Source organism: Podarcis vaucheri, assembly GCF_965113315.1.
Source record: "Podarcis vaucheri genome assembly, chromosome: 10".
NCBI lineage: Eukaryota > Metazoa > Chordata > Lepidosauria > Squamata > Lacertidae > Podarcis > Podarcis vaucheri.
In genome coordinates, this window is record NC_138748.1 from 4582147 (window position 1) to 4602921 (window position 20775).

At 44.3% G+C, this 20775-nt stretch overlaps 1 protein-coding gene across 1 annotated transcript in view; it reads left to right on the plus strand.

The window, feature by feature from the left end:
• Positions 1–20775, plus strand: part of STK38L (serine/threonine kinase 38 like) — a 502631-nt gene that overhangs the window by 261802 nt on the left and 220054 nt on the right. The window lies entirely within an intron of this gene.

Genomic DNA, 20775 nt, shown 5'->3' on the forward strand with positions numbered 1-20775 from the left:
TAACTGGCAGGCAAGAGCAACCAGGTTATGGGGACACCAGGAGGGAAAGGCAGAATGAATGGTCTTTTATGGCTTTCTTCCTTTCCCTCTGATGTCTTATGTTAACCCACGGCTGATGCCACGCAATCTTGGTGCAGAATCACCCTGTCAGAATTGTCTTCCAGGGCCTTAGGCAAATGAGAAAATCCTTCCCACTTTTCACATCCAGCCCTTGGGTGGCCCAAAGGTAACAGTTGTTCATGTTGTGCTTATTGGTGGTCCGCAATGTGAGGGCTTGCAGCGACTTCCCTCACATCCTAGTTCCCACTGCTACGCGCAGTTCTCAGAGCTGAAGCCACTGACAAGAAAAGGATTCGTTCTCATTAGAAGTGTACCAGGAAGGGGTTTGAAAGACAAATGCAGGATTTCACCCCACCCTCAGGGAAAAGGAAGTAAAGTACCCCCCCCTCCCTGTTTAACAAGACCCAGAATGGATGTGGCAGTCAAAGTGGACATTCATAGCTGTGTCTTTAGAAAGGATTTCACTTGAATCCCTCTCCCGATCCCACAGCCTAATTTAAATTAGAAGGTGGTCGTGAAGGTGGCCTTTGATCTTTCTGTGTCTTGTTACAGGCACTCCCCCAACCACCACCCATGCTCTAAAATACAAATAGAGATCTCAGTTCAATTTTTTTCCACATCGTTGAAAGTGAGCTTATTCGTTGCCAACAGCCAATTAGCAGTGTGCACACAGAGGGCACCTTTCTTTGCTTGGCTGTTTATTGATTGAAATTTGCATGCCTATTTCTTTACGAGTGCAATTCTATACTTACTTACATGGGAATAAGCCCCATGGAACTCAATGGGACTTCCTGCTCAGTAATCATATGTAAGATTGTATTGCAAATATATTGGAGAAAGGCAGTAGGCTACCCCTAAATCATCTTGTGGGTGTTTGCTTAGCTCTCTTCCAAATGAGATTAGGATCTAGCATTTGGATAAAATTAGATGGAAAATGAGCAGAATTTTTTGCAGTGAAGTGGAGGTGCATACATGGTTATGTGTGTACCAGTGGCAAAAGAGAAACTTGCATTGTAATAACAAATATCAAGACAATGTACAACCATGTTATGATTGCTGCTGTATATTGCTGCAGTGCTTCATTAGCATATGGGAAACGTACTCTAAAAGACATTCATTTTGATTTTTATTGGCAATTTGTCCAGGCAAAGTGTTTAAATCAAACAAGATTTGTAATCTTGATGAGAACATGCCTTCATCAGAGTGAGCTGCATGTTTTAATTAAGTCTGGCAGAAAGCAAGAGTAGAGATCTTGAGACGCATTAAGCTTCTTGTCTTGAAAATAAGAGCTTTTCGAGCTTTGACCTCTGTCAAGAACATCATATCCTGTATTTAGATATGGGTGTATTTGGGTGTTCCACTGTTTCATAAAGATGAAATGATATAATGAAAGGCCATAAATCCTTTCTGGCATCTTCTGAGCAACTTCATTGATCATGGCAAGACATAGCATGAGTAGGTGAGGCATTCTTTGCATGTGTAGGTCCCCAGGCCACCCCTCAAATAACTTCACACATAACACGTAATTTTAGTTTTGTTTTTTTGGGCACTATTTTGGCCACAACTTTATTAAAATACAAAATCAGTGAGTGGTTGTTTAGACATTGGTTATGACTATCTGTCCCCCCGCCTGGGACAGAACTGACATCCCGAGGTCCGATCGGTAGCCAGTAGAAGGGAAAGCCAAACTTGGGGGTCATTTGAGCTAAGCGTCGGACCCACGCCGCTCACCCCAGCAGCTCCCCGAAAGCTTGCCGGCCCTGGTCCCATGACAGGGATTGGACAAAATCGTGGCAAGCCCCAGGATTCCTTTAACGGAATTCCCTTCAGCGCAATAGGAGGGGCAGGCACAGCCTATCCTGACCCCTCCACCACCAGCATACTATAACCAATGCCTAACCGCAACCTTACAAGTTGTGACGAATTGCTGAGTAGTAGGCAAAAACCAAATGGCACAGCCAATCACCAAGTGGCAAAATTCCTACTAGGCCCCTCCTGCTTGTGGTTAACGCTTAGCTGGAATGAAATATTCAACGCAGCAACAGAGAAATTAAAAAAATAATTTATTTGTCAGACAAATAAATAAGAGGCACAGTGGTATATGGTTACCAAGCTCTGGCCTGGCCTCCTGCCATAATGGCCAGCACTTATATTCCCTTAATCCAGCCCCCTTTGCTCCTCCTGTGGCTGCCTCTGTTCAATCAGCCTGGTTGGATTTCCTATTGGCTGATTGCTATAATTAATTTTAAGAGATACACCCATATCCTCCTGTCCTTATATGGAACACAAAGAGCTATATATTGTTACATCCATAAATGACAAATAAGTAGTAATATATCTTACATGTGTCTCAACAAGGAATCTTAATTACCAGCTCACCTCTTGTCTTCCTTGCCCTCCAAAACAGATGGTTAATAATTTTAAAATTTTATCTTGAACAGATGTCAGAGACCTTGGGTTCATATTCTCATGCATCATCAATGAAATATCTCCTTTTGGAGGTCTTTAAACAAAGGTCTGACAACCATTTGTCATGAGGGCTCGTTTGGCGTCTCTTGTCTGACAAGGGGGGCTAAATACAACTATATGAAATCTAGCATTTCTTAAATCCTTTGCATAATTACATTTAAGACAATATATTTAATACATAACATAGATAGCTTTTTAGAAGGATAAACTTCCTCAAAGTAAAAAGGAAGAAACAGTTTACAGCCTCATTTCCATGTGCTCTTGGCCTTTTGTCCTGTGGCTCAAGTTTAACGGTTTTATTATGTTTGGTCTCTGCCCTTTTTATAACATGTAGGGTCAGTGTCCTCACTCAGTCTGTAATTCCAGCTTTTACGACTTTGAGAATTGTTTTCTGCTATAAATCAAGGGGGGGCCCTTTGTCTGGGAGGAAAACATTGTCAGTGTTTTCTTAAGCAGCTGGTCTGCCTGGCATGAATACTTTTGAAAATCTAAGCCCATTTAATTTAGGAACCTGATCAAGATATAAGCCAATATATGCCTTGATTAAAAATGCAGTCTATATTCAGATGCCACATTCCCCCCTTTCAAGCTCAAGGACCTTGCTACCAAGGAGACCTTGATAGCTTGATCTTCATCATATTCCTGAGTTAAAGCTCTGTATAGGGCCATGATATGAGGTAGAGTTTCATTCGAAATCATCTTGCTAATTGTACTTCTAAAACATGAAATGATACATGGCATCATACATAAAACCATCACTACTACTGTCAAGAAAAACAAGCAAGACAATAGTATCCCTTTTAGGTAACCAATTGGTGAGCCATCCCATATCCCATCTTTCCCATGTTTGTACTGGGACATGTGCTATACTTTCCATCTTTGTGGCCAACACACGGATTGCCTCACCATTATCTGAAATGTTAAAGCAACAGGCATTCCCTGTCAAGTTCAAGACTCCACATAGGGCTCCCTGCTTGGCAAGTACATAATCCATTCCCATTTACAGCTGCAAAATGACGGCTCTACTTTCATCCAGCTGTTATGCAATAAGTCTCAAACTCTGGGCCGTTACATTGGTTACAAGTTCCACTACTGCTTGCAATCGAATCATTCTGTTTAGATTATAAATAGGATCCCGTGCCCCTTGTATGAGCTCACCAGGATTCCAGGAGGCAGGATCATAATAGGCTATAATGCGCTCTGGTGGCCAATCATCAGTACCGCTCCAACTTTGGGTACTTCCTCCTGCTATATGAGAAATATCAGCGTTTCTTCGTGTTCGCTTTGCTGAACTAGTGGGCATAATCCACATTGGTGGTAATACCCATCCCAGGAAACAAGTCCCACTCCATTTGGAAGGGAGTTTCTTGTATGCCCATTCTCCACATATCCACCACAACCATCGGGTCTGAGGGTTTTGGTATGTGGAGTGCATAAGGCGAAATATCAAAAGAGGTATAGAGTTCACAGTGCAGTATGTTAGATTGCCTTTTTCTGTCACAGTTATGTTCCATACCACTTTCCATGCATGAATAAAAAGAGGTGCACAGGGCAAGGCATTCCGAGTTCGATAGGTAGTACCGTTTGCCCAGGTATTCTTAATATTATCCCAGGTATAGTGACAATGAGAAGAGCCTATCATGGTAGAATCAGCTGCATCTGATGATTTATGTACACAGAATTCCCCTTGTACAGGTATAACTCGTAATGGTTTAGTTGAGTTCCATCCGGGGAAATTCTGTACTTCTGTTTGGTGTGGTATTTCGCTTACCATACCAATGGCATCTAATGGTATCGGTAATAAGGGCATACCTCCCTCTGAATCATCTGGCCCAAGAGAGCAAACAAGGCAATTGGTCCTATTTGCAACATTGGCTACCATTTCAGCTAAACCTACCCACATATTGTGGTCCTAGCGGAATCCATATTTAGCAAATTTAGTCAGATTCAAGGACCCTTCCCCTTCCCAAGGGATCAGGATTAATAATAAAATCATGTTGATGTCTAGCATATGCATTCCTTTCACAAAAGATTACCTTATTGTGATAGCAAATAAATATTAGTCCCAATATAATTCCCCCAGTGACAAAAATGGGGAACCACCAAGACCAAAACATATATCCCAAGGATCCCCAATGTGTAATATCTCTGATAATTGTTCCACAAGGGGGCAGTCAATCAATTGTATAAGAGAATCTTTCCGCTCACAGTCTCTGGTTCAGACGCTCCTCAAGCTTCAGGCGTGCGCAGGTCAGCCAGCTTCCAGTGTTGTGGCTGCAGCAGGCCGGTCGTCTAATGTTGCCCGTGACCTAGCACCTTCCCCGTAGGGCTAGATACAGGGGTTTTTGGAGAGAGTCAGTTTTAAAGGATTAGAGGGGTCACCTTTGCACGTCCAACTGCCTTCGGACTTCTTCAAACGGGAGTGATGAATCCAGGGGGGTCACCTCAGCTACCTTCACCGCTGTTGGAGTAGAGAGCAAGACGGTGTAAGGTCCACGCCACTTAGGTGCAAGTGGATCACGTTTCCACTCTTTCACCCATATGCTATGCCAGCCTGGAGCTGATGAATCGGCTCGGCAATGCTGCACGGCGTGCGCTCGAGGGCCCACCTGTTAAGAAAAACAAACAAACACGGGAGAGAGACAAAAACACGGGAGAGAGATTGCACTTGTCCCTGTGTCGCATGGTCTCCTATTTGTTTGAGGTCAGTTGGAATATCCTGAACAAAGGAGGGCGGCCTCCCATACAGGAGCTCAAAAGGTGACAACTTAAGTCTTTTTGTGGGTGTGCACCGAACACGAAACAGTGTTATGGGTAACACGTCTACCCTCCTGAGACTTTAGACATATTAGTGGGCTTCTGGCATGCCCTGCAGATACCTTGCACAAGCATCTGGCAGTAGGTGTTAAGCCTGGCCAGGTGAATTGCATTGTTTGGATCCCAATTAGGATCTTCCAAGGGAAAGTTGTCCTGGAGATGACGGTCAATATTATAAATATTTCCCACTCTGGCCTGCTCACGCAAATATATCTGTGCCTTTTCAATTATGTCTCTCCTTTCCTCAGTGGTGAAGAGAGTATTCAGGAGCTGGCGACAATCTGTCCAAGTAGGACTATGAGTATTTACTATTGAAGTCACCAAGTCCATCATAGCCCGAGGTTTTTCTGCGAAAGGTGGGGTGTTTTCCAATTCATCAGATCCGTAGTTGTGAATGGAATGTACTGGAGGATCGAAGTTCGAGGTGGCCGTGGTCCGGGTTGCCCATTAACCAGCACAGGCTCCTCAAGTGCATCAAATACTCTTCTAAGAGGGGCTACTACGTGACCTTTCTCTTCGCTTTGCTCTAGGGGCCTCAAATCATAGGGGATGGTATCTGTCTCAAGGCGTTCTTTTAGCAGCTTTATACGCCTGGCTGTATTGCTTGCTGACCGATTAAGGTCTCCCTGTAACTTCTGTAATAATTCTCTAGGACTTGGATGTACAGGGGTTTGGGGTAGGCAATCAGTTATTCCACTAAAAGAGACTGTAGATGGAGTTCTACTGGGACTCACAGGTGGAATAACCACTTCTGCTTGGGCTTTATTATAGGCCTCCAATGCCTCCTGAAGATATTTATCATAATCTATCAAGGAATCAAGTTCTGTGACTCCACCCCCATTATTCGTTCCACTTTCTTGCCTTGGGGTTACAACTGGTGGAGGGTTTGAATTAGGCTCCCTTCGATGTGGAGCATAGGGTGGAGATAGAAGCACCTCTTCCTCTGGTCCCTCAAAAATGGGTTTGAGTTTATTTGGCAAGATTCCTTTCCTAGCTTCGGCTTTTACAGCCAATAATTTGCATCGTTGGACTTTGCATTCCCTTATCCATGGAGGATTTTTTATTTAATGTGCTCAGCCAGGAATCTATATATGAAAATTGTTCTGGGCACCCTCCAGTTTCTTTGGCGATGTTAGGCCAAAGTTTGCTTACTAAATTTATATCAAAGGTTCCTTGAGATGGCCATCCAGTATTTTGTTTCGGCCACTCTAGTTCACATAACGTTCTCAGGCGCTCTGGCGTCATTTTGACTCCATATGCCCCTGAGAAGGCTTTCTTAAAATTATTTAACATACATTCAAAAGGTGTATTTCCCCCCTTTGAACCCCCAACTCCCATTGTATGGCCCTGTGAAGTATCCACTCAGTCACTCACACACACACCTTACTGGGAAACGAAGTAGTACTCACTCCACACTTAGGTCAGCTACACATTGTACTTTCTCACACATGCAATGCGCCAGATACTTCAACCATACTCTACCTCCCAATCTTCCCTTTTCCCTACACCAGATCACCATCTGATGTACCCAGCCACCTAGCGTACTCAGTTCCCCTTTACTGAGACGCAGAAGTTTGATCAGGACTTCTCTTCCTCCCAATTAATTGGAGGGCCAAAACCCCTTAGTGCACTTACCCTTAGCTGGTTCCCTGTTTATTTCTCTGGTTCCCCCCGGTCCGTCGCCGTCAGTGGGCAGGGTATCAGACAGACGAGACTGCTGCGTTCCCCTGGAAAAAATTTTTCCAGTGCGCGCTGGGTAAGCAATCAGTTGTCCTCTCTCTTGTACCCCGTCCAGTAAGGCGAAGGGGCTGCGTTCCAGCAGACCACTTATCCGAGTCACGGCACCATAAAATGTAGCACCCTGCTTGTGGTTAACGCTTAGCTGGAATGAAATATTCAACGCAGCAACAGAGAAATTAAAAAAATAATTTATTTGTCAGACAAATAAATAAGAGGCACAGTGGTATATGGTTACCAAGCTCTGGCCTGGCCTCCTGCCATAATGGCCAGCACTTATATTCCCTTAATCCAGCCCCCTTTGCTCCTCCTGTGGCTGCCTCTGTTCAATCAGCCTGGTTGGATTTCCTATTGGCTGATTGCTATAATTAATTTTAAGAGATACACCCATATCCTCCTGTCCTTATATGGAACACAAAGAGCTATATATTGTTACATCCATAAATGACAAATAAGTAGTAATATATCTTACATGTGTCTCAACAAGGAATCTTAATTACCAGCTCACCTCTTGTCTTCCTTGCCCTCCAAAACAGATGGTTAATAATTTTAAAATTTTATCTTGAACAGATGTCAGAGACCTTGGGTTCATATTCTCATGCATCATCAATGAAATATCTCCTTTTGGAGGTCTTTAAACAAAGGTCTGACAACCATTTGTCATGAGGGCTCGTTTGGCGTCTCTTGTCTGACAAGGGGGGCTAAATACAACTATATGAAATCTAGCATTTCTTAAATCCTTTGCATAATTACATTTAAGACAATATATTTAATACATAACATAGATAGCTTTTTAGAAGGATAAACTTCCTCAAAGTAAAAAGGAAGAAACAGTTTACAGCCTCATTTCCATGTGCTCTTGGCCTTTTGTCCTGTGGCTCAAGTTTAACGGTTTTATTATGTTTGGTCTCTGCCCTTTTTATAACATGTAGGGTCAGTGTCCTCACTCAGTCTGTAATTCCAGCTTTTACGACTTTGAGAATTGTTTTCTGCTATAAATCAAGGGGGGGCCCTTTGTCTGGGAGGAAAACATTGTCAGTGTTTTCTTAAGCAGCTGGTCTGCCTGGCATGAATACTTTTGAAAATCTAAGCCCATTTAATTTAGGAACCTGATCAAGATACAAGCCAATATATGCCTTGATTAAAAATGCAGTCTATATTCAGATGCCACACAATCACAATGCCAGGCAACAACTATTAACCTGCCTGGCAACAAGAGGCCTGGCCCGGTGGCCCACACCGCAACACGTGCTCTTATTTATTGGAGAACACGCTTTGTTATACAGCATCCTCCCTCTGTTTGTGTGGGAGGGGCACTCCTTTCTAGGCATAGGAGACCTGTTGACTCACTAGGCAAGTGGATCATTTGTCCCAGGAGTGAATTACATCAATCCATCCAGACCACATATTCCTCAAGTGCTACTTTCTCTGAAGTAGAGATCAATAAATCTGTCAACTGGGTTGCCTCAGCCACTCTGGGCAGGTTCCAACATATATAAAAACATGGTAAAACCTTAAACCTTAAAAAGCTTCCATACACAGGACTGTCTTCAGATGTTTCCTAAATGTTAAATAATTACTAATCTCAACATCTGATGGGAGAGCATTCCACAGGGTGGGCACCACTACCAAGAAGCATACAGTACTCACCTGGAGTACTGTGTCCAGTTCTGGGCACCACAGTTCAAGAAGGACACTGAGAAACTGGAAACGATGCCTTATGAGGAACAGCTAAGGGAGCTGGGCATGTTTAGCCTGGAGAAGAGGAGGTTAAGGGGTGATATGATAGCCATGTTCAAATATATAAAAGGATGTCACATAGAGGAGGGAGAAAGGTTGTTTTCTGCTGCTCCAGAGAAGTGGACACGGAGCAATGGATCCAAACTACAAGAAAGAAGATTCCACCTAAACATTAGGAAGAACTTCCTGACAGTAAGAGCTGTTTGACAGTGGAATTTGCTGCCAAGGAGTGTGGTAGAGTCTCCTACTTTGGAGGTCTTTAAGCAGAGGCTTGACAACCATATGTCAGGAGTGCTCTGATGGTGTTTCCTGCTTGGCAGGGGGTTGTACTCGATGGCCCTTGGGGTCTCTTCCAACTCTATGATTCTATGATTTGCATGCCGCCATGTGTTTTTTTAAAGCGGCATTAAAATGTACACAATTTTGCATAGTATATGCATTTTTGCATGCAACTTTCTCAGAACAAAATGCATTTTTGTCATTTTCATTCATATATGCAGACATGCATTCTTTGGATGGACAACTGCACCACAGGCACCAATACCAGGGGCACTAGGGGCTCTAGCCCCCTCAATATTTTGAATCAGGGGGCCCAGCCCACCCCCCACCCCCGTATTGCCTACCTAAGCCATGGCTGCTGACCATCCCAGGGGCTAGAGCAATACCCCTGCTCAATTGTTGTTGTTTTTTGCAGTCTGAGACAGGGGCTTTATCAAGCCACTATATATGATTGAGGAGCTGCATTTGGCTTGGTGGCTTCCAAGTTGTGCAGGTGTAATATAGTATATGAAATATTGTTCAAAATAACCTCCAAACATGTCACAGACATCCAACCCATTTCACACAGCTGTCTCCTTGGCGCTCGCTCAGCATTCTTGCTACACTGGTTCAAGATCGGCTGACATAAGAGGTCAGGTTGCTGGTCTGTCTCATTCAGCTCAAGATTTTCCTCAAAAATCCATATCAGCCATTCTAACTCTCTGCTTGGCTCTGGTCTCAGACAAGTGAGTTGGGGGTTTATTAGTTCATGGTATCATACTTGATGATTAAACATCAACATCTAGGAAGGCATGTATACATATTAATCAGAGCAAGGGAAATGGATAAAAGGGTTATACAAAACTGAAAGTTTGGGTGGCTGGATACCAAGGGACTGAGAAACTACAAAGTAAGCCATTTTCTGCTCCAGCCCCAAAGCAAGTATTGCAGAATTCCATTTGTTATGTGTGTGAGTGGGGGGGATTAAACATGTTCATCAATGGACAGTGTTGGCTCTTGCATGTGATGAAAAAACACAGTTTAGATTGAGGCTGAGCCAAATGCCCCCCACTGGTGGATTTCTTTGCAAGGATCTTTTCAAAGTTTGGCAAGTGTGTGGGCATTTGGGGAGGGAGTTAAGGAGTAGATAAAAAGATCAAAAATAGTGAGGACACACCTGAAAATAATGCTATAGCACTCTGCAGACTTGTTTCCTGCGGCATCAGCAGCCGCATTTCAGAAGAGCTCAGGGGTCAGGCTGCAAAACCAAGCCACAAATTCTGGCTTTTTAGAGTGAGACAAAAAGGCTCTCGAAGCACCTCATTGTTCAGTGTATAAATACTAATGCAGTGGCACCTCGGGTTACATACGCTTCAGGTTACAGACGCTTCAGGTTACAGACGCTTCAGGTTACAGACTCCACTAACCCAGAAATAGTACCTCTGGTTAAGAACTTTGCTTCAGGATGAGAACAGAAATCGCGCAGCAGCAGCGCGGCAGCAGCGGGAGGCCCCATTAGCTAAAGTGGTGCTTCAGGTTAAGACCAGTTTCAGGTTCAGAACGGACCTCCGGAACGAATTAAGTACGTAACCAGAGGTACCAATGTACTCCTAGACGTCTCTAGAGTCTTCCCCACTTGCCAAATATCCCTCCTCTCTCCCACTCCCACATCATCGTGGACCAATTTCTGCAGCAGGTGGAGAGAAGAGACTTTAATCTAGCATTAGATGAATGATGCAGTTGGTGCAATTGAATCCATTCTTGGCTCCTGCAACTCCAGAAGGTATGCATGTTGAAGATGTGTCCCCCAATGATCATTCTACAGCAGCCTTTCTCAGTCTTGGGTCCCCAGATGTTGCTGGGCTGCAACTCCTGTCCTCCATCGCCAGCAGGGACAGCAGTGAAGGGTGATGGGATTGTTAGGCCAACAGAATCTGGGAACCCAAGGTTGAGAAAGGCTGTTCTAATGATCCCCCAATGTTTCCTCAAATATCTCTGCTATAGGGTTTCCCCACAAGTGCTAATCTTACAGGTTTTGTTTTATGCAGTGTGGAAGCAGGACACTAACTTGTTGCCATACATATTTTTGCTCTTAAAGTGAGAATTACTTAGATTTATCCCTAAGTTACTCAGCCTGCATTATTTTAGTAAGGTCAGAAATGCAGCCTAAAAAGCAGTCAAAGTCATTTTAGATCTTCACCTGCCCTTGGTATAATTCACTGTTCCTTTTCCCTCACTCCTCTGCCACTACCTTCTGGTGACCCTTCCATTTAGATTTTACTTTTCTTGGAAGTTACAAAGGCAATCTTTATTTTATTTATTCCATTTATCAGCTGCCCAATAATAATGGTTCTCTGGGCAATGCAGAAAACAATACAGCTTAAAAATGAAAATTCCAATAAAACAAAAATCAATACGGCAGCAAATAAAAAATCCCCTATAAAAAGCAAACCTTAGGGTCAAACAATCAATTATTGCAGAAAGACAAAGGAATCCATTTTACTGAGCTGAAACAATGGTGAAGCTTAAGGAATAGATCCGAAACCAGGCAATTGCTCGTACTCTGTCAAGATCTTTATCGCACTGCCATACACCAGGGCAAATGGTCAAGAGCATGTCCATGAAATACATAAAATGTCTTGTTCACATTAGAATGCACCAATAGTGGGACTGCTCCAGCTTGTGCTAGACTGAAGAGGGCAGACAGCTGTCAATACATGCAATCCTTGTTAAAACATCTGCACTAGCTGCCCGTCTGCTACCAAGTCAGGTTAAAGGGTCTTGTATTAATTTACAAAGCCAGCTCAGGTCCAGAGCAGAAACTCCTATATTCCAGCTCAATCATGGAGATCATCTGCATGAGCATTGCTTGTTCTCTGCTGAGTTTATGATGCGCATCCTCCGTCAAAATGAAACTGAACTTTCACTGTTATCAATCCAGTCTTGTAGATGCTCTTCTGATGGAGATTCAGCAGGAATCTTCAATATTAATTCTTAAACCTTTGCTGAACACCATTCTATGTTGCCAGCCTGATACAGACAGTTAAAGAAAAAGAAAAATGGTTCTGTTACAGCAATCTGAATTTGGTTGACATGTAGTATTTATTGTTTATATATATTTGTTGTCAACACTTGATTTTTATTTAAAAAAACAAAGGAATTAGAGTGTATAAGTAATTGGAAATAAAAATAACATTTAAAACAACAATAAAGAACAAAGAACAACTTAGTCCAAGAATGTTGCAAGGAATAGTGGCAGTGCTTGGTAAGATGCTCACCCTATTTTGGGTGGGGTACCACTGGCCTTAACCTGGGCCTCAACTCTGAAAGCTCAAGAGGTGGCGCCCCCACAAACACCCTGCTGGATCTTGCTGAAATCTTCCTGAAACTTGCTGTCATTGTTGCCTCCTTGTAGGGGCCTCCTCACAAACGCAGGCTTTGGTTGGGGTGCGGAAGCAGCAGCAAACTGGGATGCCATGGTCCTGCTGAACTAATTCTGCTCAAATCAGACTTGTAAATAGATAAAACTATGGTCCACCGAATGCAGTCTGGGGTACTTCTGGATCTGTTGCTGCTTGGAGCTCAGGTGGCCTCAGGGCACGGGAGTGGCTTCCTTCAGCTTCGGCTGGTGGCCCAGCTGTGCCCCTATCTGGACAGGGATAGCCTAACTACTGTTGTCTATGCTCTGGTAACCTCAAGGTTAGATTATTGCATTACATTAAATGTGGGGCTGCCTCTAAAGACTTCTTTAGAAATGTCAACTGGTACAAAATTTAGTGGCCAGGTTGCTCACCAGGGCAAGACGGTTGGAGCATATTGCACCAATCCTGGCCCAACTGCACTGGCTGCCAATCAGTTTCTGGGCCCAGTTCAAAGTGCTGTTTTTGACATATAGAGCCCTAAATGGCTCAAAATAGCAATACCTCAAGGACTGCCTCTCCCCACTTGAACCAACCCAGACCCTGCAGTCTGAGGCCCTTCAACATGTGCCTCCTCCACGTGAAATCCAGAGGGCGGCAACATGAGAACGGGGCCTTTACTGCAGTGGCTCCCCATTCGTGGAATGCTCTCCCCAGGGAGGTTTGCCTGGGGCCTTCACTGCATATCTTTAGGTGCCAGGCAAAAACATTCCTCTTCTCTCAGTTTCTTTGGCTAATTAAACAATCTATGTCCTTTTAAACTGGCTTTGGTGTATTGCTTTTGTTTGTTAGTATGTTACATATTTTTGTGCTTTATATTATAAACTGTCCTGTGATCCTCAGATGAAGAGCAGTATAGAAATTCAATAAATAAAAGTTATTGCCCAATTTCTGTGCTGTGCCAAAATTTTATTCCATATTTTTGGTGTGGGAAAATTGGAAAGGCTGCTTACTGTGGAGGGAGGGGCAGGTGTTCATTGCTATTTTTTAAAGTGGACTATTTTCTCTTTTAACCAAAACAAGGCAAAAGGAAGGCCTTCCCTTTAAAAAGACACCATATTCAGAGGCTTTCTGGTTGGTGCTTTCTCAGATAGGAGGTTGAACAGTAATTTAACAGCTTGGCTGCAGAGGTTGCTGGAAGGAGGCTTTCAAATCGCCATCTATTAGGGTATTAGGGACTCTGCTCTGGTTTTCTGTAGGGGTTGCTCCTTAGCCTTTTCTTCTCCTGAACATATTCCACAAGACAGCAGAGGTTTAGGATCAGAGTTTTCGTTCTCCTAGATGCCTACCTTCCCAACTTGACAAGCCTCATCTGCCTCTCACTTCCCTCTACAACATGTGGAGGAACTGCCTTCTTGACCATTGAACCCACTCTTGATCTTGCCACTTAATTCACCAGATCCTTCACATGCAGGGGAAGTCCCTAAATCCACTGGGGGGTTGAGGGCAGTCAGCTACCCTCACTTGGTTTAGCCTATCAGTCCCTGGGTGTGGCTGCTGTCACATGCTTCTAGGAGCCACAGGTGAGAGCTGAGTGCAGGATGGGGACCAAAAGTGGACAAACTACCCCTGAAGGACCATGAAGTTTTCTCCACAGGTAGTACTACCCCTCCCCTAACACCCCCATGTCATATAACCTCTTCTGATCGGAAGTACTCTGAAATTTCTTCCAAATCATGTGTCTGATTTGCCACTTCTTGTTTTAGTTCACTGTCTCCTATGCAGTGGCGTAGCGTGGGTTGTCAGCACCTGGGGCAAGGCAAGTAATTTGCGCCCCCTAACCCGTGGATTTGCGCCCCCTAACCCTAACCCCCATATGTTGCGCCCGGTGCAGCCGGCCCCCCCTGCACCCCCCACGCTACGCCACTGCTCCTATGCAGTTTTCCTCAGGCCTCATCCTCTATTTCTACCTCTCCTAACCAGCTGTCCTCCAGAAGTTTTGGTCTACAGCTCCTATCACCCAAGCCAGCATGGCCACTAGTCAGGAATGGCGGTCTACCACCCCTTCCTTCAAACTCCTCTTTCTCAGCCCATGGTTTCCACTATAACCTTTCTTCAGCCTCCAGGCATTTGTGCTGCCAGCCTGAATATTCCTTAGCTATTCTCCATGGGATCTGTGCCTACTCTTCATCTCCCCCTTTGGGCTGTTTAACATTGCCCAGATTGATAACTTTTTCTTCCTAACAGAAGCTGAACTGCAAAATATTATGTTCCAGAGCCACTGCACATCCCACGCCATGCTAGAAAACCTCAGCTAACTGGTGTATGGAATAGTGTGCATACCATTTTGAAAGGTGACTTTGAGCCTATGTCGTATACATGAGAAGAAAGGGCATTCGTTTTGCTTCTGCCAGATTTATCTCATTAGCATCGCACATAAACTTTTAAATGTGAAAGACATGAATTCCACAGTCAGTCAGGAAGATTGAAGAAACAAAGGGAGCCACATTTGCAAAAGAGCATCTGTCAACCATTAGTGAGTGACAACACCAATTACTGCCTCCAAATGAGCTAACATTCATACTATTGCCTTATTGTCAAAACTACTGCTATTTAGGGTCTGTTTCTAGGTTAGAAAAGCCCAAGTGAATTTATGCATCTCTACAATTGCAAAAGTGTACTGAAAGAAAAACCTTTGCAAGGTTGTGGCAACAGCAACTTTTAGGTCTCTCTGGGATAGTGATGGGGAACCTGCGGCCCTCCAGATGTTACTGGACTATGGCTCTCACCATCCCTGACCATTAGCCATTGTGGCTGGGGCTGATGAGCACTGCTGTCCAAGGACATCTGGAAGGCCACAGCTTCCAGAAGGCATGGAGGCTTTAGCTGAGATCCCTGCATTGCAGGAGGTTGGGCAAGATGACACTTGGGATCCCTTCCAGCTGTGTAATTCTTTGATTCTCTACCCTAATCTACAAGTTGCCTCAGAGAGAGATCCAATGAGTTAAGCAAATCCAGTGGCAACAACTTCTAGCCCCTTGTGTGAGTCACCTCATAGAGACCATGTTGCAGATAGCTCACCACTGCAAGAACCGAGACTGAGCTGACTTGAAGTAATCTTTGCTGGGTCCTTTTATGAGTCACCATTGTTGGAAAGGATCCACTGGTGGAGCAATCTATCCCACCTAATGGTAAACTGGTCCTAAGGTTTAATTCATAGTTAAAATATCTAGAAATGTTCTGTCCAAGAGTGTCTAGAAAAGCAAAATAGCTGTATTTAGCAGACCTTTCACAATTGTGGTTGATGGAAACCCTGTGGTGCGTAGCCTTTGAACTACGAATCACCATGGGGAATTTCTAGCACCTCATTAATGTGAGAAAAGCAGCAGACTAATTATTATGACTGTTATTTATGGCAGATCATACTGCAGATGCCCACCGCAGTTTGGGAAACAAATGAAGATGGAACGCTTGGTCAAACAGGTTGTTTGGTATGTAAATAAGAATGTGATTGTGCCTAGAATAGAAATGGAGACAGCTTATGAGCTGAATTCGTATTGGCAGTTGGGGAGGCATTTTCAACAAAACTATGAGCATCAGTGGTGATCCTGATGAAATGTTACCTTTCCTCCCTCTCCTGTGTGGCTTGCATTGCCAAGTTCTGTCAAATGGATCCAAACATTGGGAAGACATGTGGAAGAGATGTCCCAAATTTGCTTCTGTTCACCTTCCTAGTGGTGCAGCGATAAAGCCGCTAACACATTTGCAAAACTAAGCAGAGTCCAGTATGGTTTCAAATTGGATGGGGGACCGTCCTGCATTGCAGGGGACTGGACCAGATTATCCTTTGGGTACACTCCAACTCTACAAGTATATGATTCTATTATTTTGACACACACTCCACTCCCCCTTCATGAGCACAAGCTGGAACCAATCAGTTGCAGATGGCTCCCTCCCCCATTCCATCTCACTGTGTTTCCCTCCTGCCCTCCTTTCCCCCTCTGGGCTCCCCTGCAAGTTGTCCTTCCAAGCTCACTGAGAAGCAGCCATATCATCTCTCTCTTCCCACACCATGTGGAAGAGGAAGTGGTTCCTAGAGGGGTGGTTTCAGTCGTTTGGAGAACAAGGGTGGGCCCATATCATCTGAAAGACTACTTGAAATAAGGGGAGCAGCAGGTTCCCAACACTGATTTAAGCAATATGAAATTCCTCATTACCCAAAGTGCAAGAAATATTTGTCTTCAGCACAGTTTCAATTCTGCCACTAGGCTTACAGTGAATATTGGATCTACAGCTTACATAAATATCCCAGGAGAAGAAAAGCCAATACTGTTGCTGCCTTTATAAAGGTTAGAGAATGAGATAATTGAGTCTCAGAAGGCTAAAGTCTTGATGGTCTTTGTTCTCAAGTCTGTACTTAATTCCAGCAACAAAAAACAAGATTGTGTCATGAGAGAACTTTACAGTTAATATATATTTGCATCTGTTGTAAAAATTCAGCAACCTCTGGCACAGTGGAAGAATGAATTTAGCATAAATTAGTGGAGAAGGCAAAGAATGTTCCCCCTCCCTCCCACGAAAGCACTTTAGCAGCCATGCTTCCAGTTCCTACACTGCTGGCCAGGTTCTGTCTCAGCCCCCACCAGTCACTCCAGATGTGTAGTGTGCAGATGTCATTACCAAAATACATAACATGAGCATAGCTTTTTCCTACTTTTTCACCTGCATTTTACAAATAAGTCATCAGGTCAGCTTATAGGTCAAGTACTGGCAGGGCAAAGAATATTTTAGCAATTAAAGCATCTATTTACTGTTAGGGTATCACTTCCTGTTGAAAATTTTGTTGATTGCATCCTGCAATCTGAGAAGTTTGGATATACAAATAAAATTACTACATCTCCAACTTCAGGACCAGTTTTTCACATACCAGGTGGCATGGATTTCATGTTATGCATTCATTTTGCACAATGCATATGCTCTCAACTGTTGTAGAGTTGTAATCATTGCTTCTGCTTTTGAGAACAAGAGGTGCTGGAACTCTCCATGAACACCTCCCTTGTTCTCTTATAATGGCAGTGGCACCCACCTGAGAGGTGCTAGAACTGAGGTCTGGCAAGTTCCGGCTGAAAAAAGCCCTGGTTATGAGTTTGGGCAGGAGAGGGTTGATGGGACCAGAATGACAGCAAATATTTTGAGTAGTCTGTGGCAGCGTTGCCAGGCACATATTTTGTTAAGGATATTGCTGGCTAAATGACCATTGTACTCTTTCCGAATGGCTAGGAAATAGAAAGAAATACAAAAAAGAGGCATGCTATGCCCAACCCCCAGCCTTATCTAAGGAAGATGTAATATAGATCTCTCTGTGTGTCTATGAAAGGGAACAAAGGAGATGTGGAAAATCATGACCTGGGCATATGTCAGAAGATTAGGTTAGCCTTGGAAAATTGACTTTGGGCATATGAATTGACCATGGTCTTTTTGCTTTCCAGTTCCATTTGTTGCAAGGAATGTTGACGCAGCGCCATTATTTCTAACTAATAGCATAATTATCTTCAGAGAAAGTAGAAACCAGTGGTAATAATCACATGGAATTTGATCTCAGAAGGTGGAGTGATGGCTACCAACTTGTATGGCTTTAAAAGAGGATTTGACAGATTCATGGGCAATACGGCTGTCTGTGGCTGTCCTACCTCCACTATCAGAGGCAATGTGTTTCTGAATACCAGTTGGTGGGAATCACAAGTGGGGAGAATGGTCTTGTACGCAGGTCCTGCTTGTGGGCTTCCCGTGGGCATCTGGCTTGGGGCTAAGAGAACAGGATGGGCAGCGGGGAGGTGTGTGTGAAACTGAACTTATGATATGGTTTATCTCTGTAGATCATGGCATAAGTAGAAGATTGCCATGTCTAATATGACATGTTGCCGCCTGTCCCTTATTTCAAGGAAAAATGTTGCGTTGTTTGTCTCTTATTCCTGCCTCACTTTCTTCTCACCCCATCTCTGCTAAGGCGAGTGCTGAGCTCAGCTCCTCCCTCCCATCTCTACCAACGCAGTTGCCTCCCTCCAGCCTGTCTGCGTTCTCTCTCTCTCTCCTTTCCCTACCCTAAAGGTAAAGGTAAAGGGACCCCTGACCATTAGGTCCAGTCGCGGACGACTCTGGGGTTGTGGCGCTCATCTTGCTTTATTGGCCGAGGGAGCCGGCGTACAGCTTCCGGGTCATGTGGCCAGCAGGACTAAGCCACTTCTGGCGAACCAGAGCAGCACACGGAAATGCCATTTACTTTCCTGCCAGAGTGGTACCTATTTATCTACTTGCACTTTGACATGCTTTCAAACTGCTAGGTTGGCAGGAGCTGGGACCGAGCAACGGGAGCTCACCTCATCACGGGGATTCAAACCACCAACCTTCTGATCGGCAAGCCCTAGGCTCTGTGGCTTAACCCACAGCACCACCCGCGTCCCATTTCCCTACCCTACCCCTCCCTAAATCCAGTGGAGTGAATGGAGTGACTTTGGGGGGGGAGGAGAGAAGTTGAGGCTGGCTGGCACGAGGGTCTCGCACACCCACCTGAGTCTGTGTCTCCCATTAAAGCTGGCTGTTCTTTTCCTGCTGACCAGGGAAGCGGAAGATACTAGGCTGCTGCGTGGGTCCTCGTTGCTTTTTACGGGCTTCCCTGACTCTGTTCCTTTCCTCCCCCACCCCAAACCAATGACTATTTGAAGTGCTTTAAATGTTTACTGCAGATGAGTACTCAAACTCCCTTGCAAGAAACTGTCACAGCCCTAAATTCACTTTCAGCCTGATCCTTTGAAAATAGAAATGTCTCAGTTAGTTCAGCTGAATTTACTTCGAAATAAGTATGCAGAGTATTGACGCCTTAAAATGGTTGTTTTTATTTATTTATTTAAATAAATTGATGCAAAATATTGTATAAAGGGCAGGTCCAGAAATGAAGCACACATGTAACCTTAGTGCTTAGATGAATTTGTCTGACTATGAGGCATGTGCGTGAATGTGTGTGGCATTAGCAGCTACTTGGAAAGGGATGTTGGAGGCAAAGCTCTGTGAGGAAGAGAAACAGAATTTGTTGCTATCTTCATCCCTCTTTCTTTTTTGGCTGGGTTTCTACATTTACCATTCTTCTGACACACAGAAATTCAGCAAGTGGGGAGGATGTGAGTCATTGAAATGAATGTGCATTGCTAACTTTTATCTGTAGATTTCATTGTGGGCCTCCTCTATATGACCAGCACTGGAAACAACCCATTGTAATGGATTGCCTGATCCAGCACAGCTCTTCTTCTCTTCTTCTGTTGAGTCATAGCACTGGTCCATCTAACTTAACACTGTCTGCCATGGACTGGCAGAGACTCTCCAAGGTTTCATGCAGGAGCCTTTCCCAGCCCTACCTGGAGATGCCAGGTATTGAACCTGGAACTTCCATCATGGAAAACATAGAATCATAGAGTTGGGAGGGATCCAAGGGTTATCTGGTCCAGCCCCCTGCAATGCAAGAATCTCAGCTGAAGCATCCATGACAGGTGGCCATCCAACCTCTGCTTAAAAACCTCCAAGGAAGGAGAGTCTGCAACATGTGCTCTACCACTGAGCTATGGCCAAGGAAAGTGTCCTAGTGGGAAACTTATTTTACTGGATAACCATTTGGAAGAAGAAGAAGAAGAGTTTGGATTTGATATCCCGCCTTTCACTCCCTTTAAGGAGTCTCAAAGCGGCTAACATTCTCCTTTCCCTTCCTCCCCCACAACAAACACTCTGTGAGGCGAGTGGGGCTGAGAGACTTCAGAGAAGTGTGACTGGCCCAAGGTCACCCAGCAGCTGCATGTGGAGGAGCGGAGACGCGAACCCGGTTCACCAGATTATGAGACCACCACTCTTAACCACTACACCACACTGGCTCTCTGGTGAAAGTCCTGTTCAAAGGTTTTCCTCAAGCTGCCCAGTGTGGACAGTTGAATTTCCACCCATGCATCCCCCCCTTACTATTGGCCTGACAACTTGAAGGCATGCAAACTGTAGACAGGAGGTGCTGATTTCTACAGTAAAGGGACAGAAAAGAAGCTGAGGAAGGCAAACAAGACATTGCAGTGAATAAAATAAATACATTAACTGTTTGATCTTTTTTCCATCTTATTTGGTACAAAGAAAAAATACATTTCACTCTATGGGAGCCTCAGAGGCATGGCAGTATCTCCAGTCGCAACCACCACCTCTGCTGTGCAGCCTCCTCCTAAAGAAAACACAGCAGCCTTATCTGCAATAATGTTATTCAGTTTGATTTGTGCTTCAGAGAGATTAAGGTGCTTAAAAAATGACC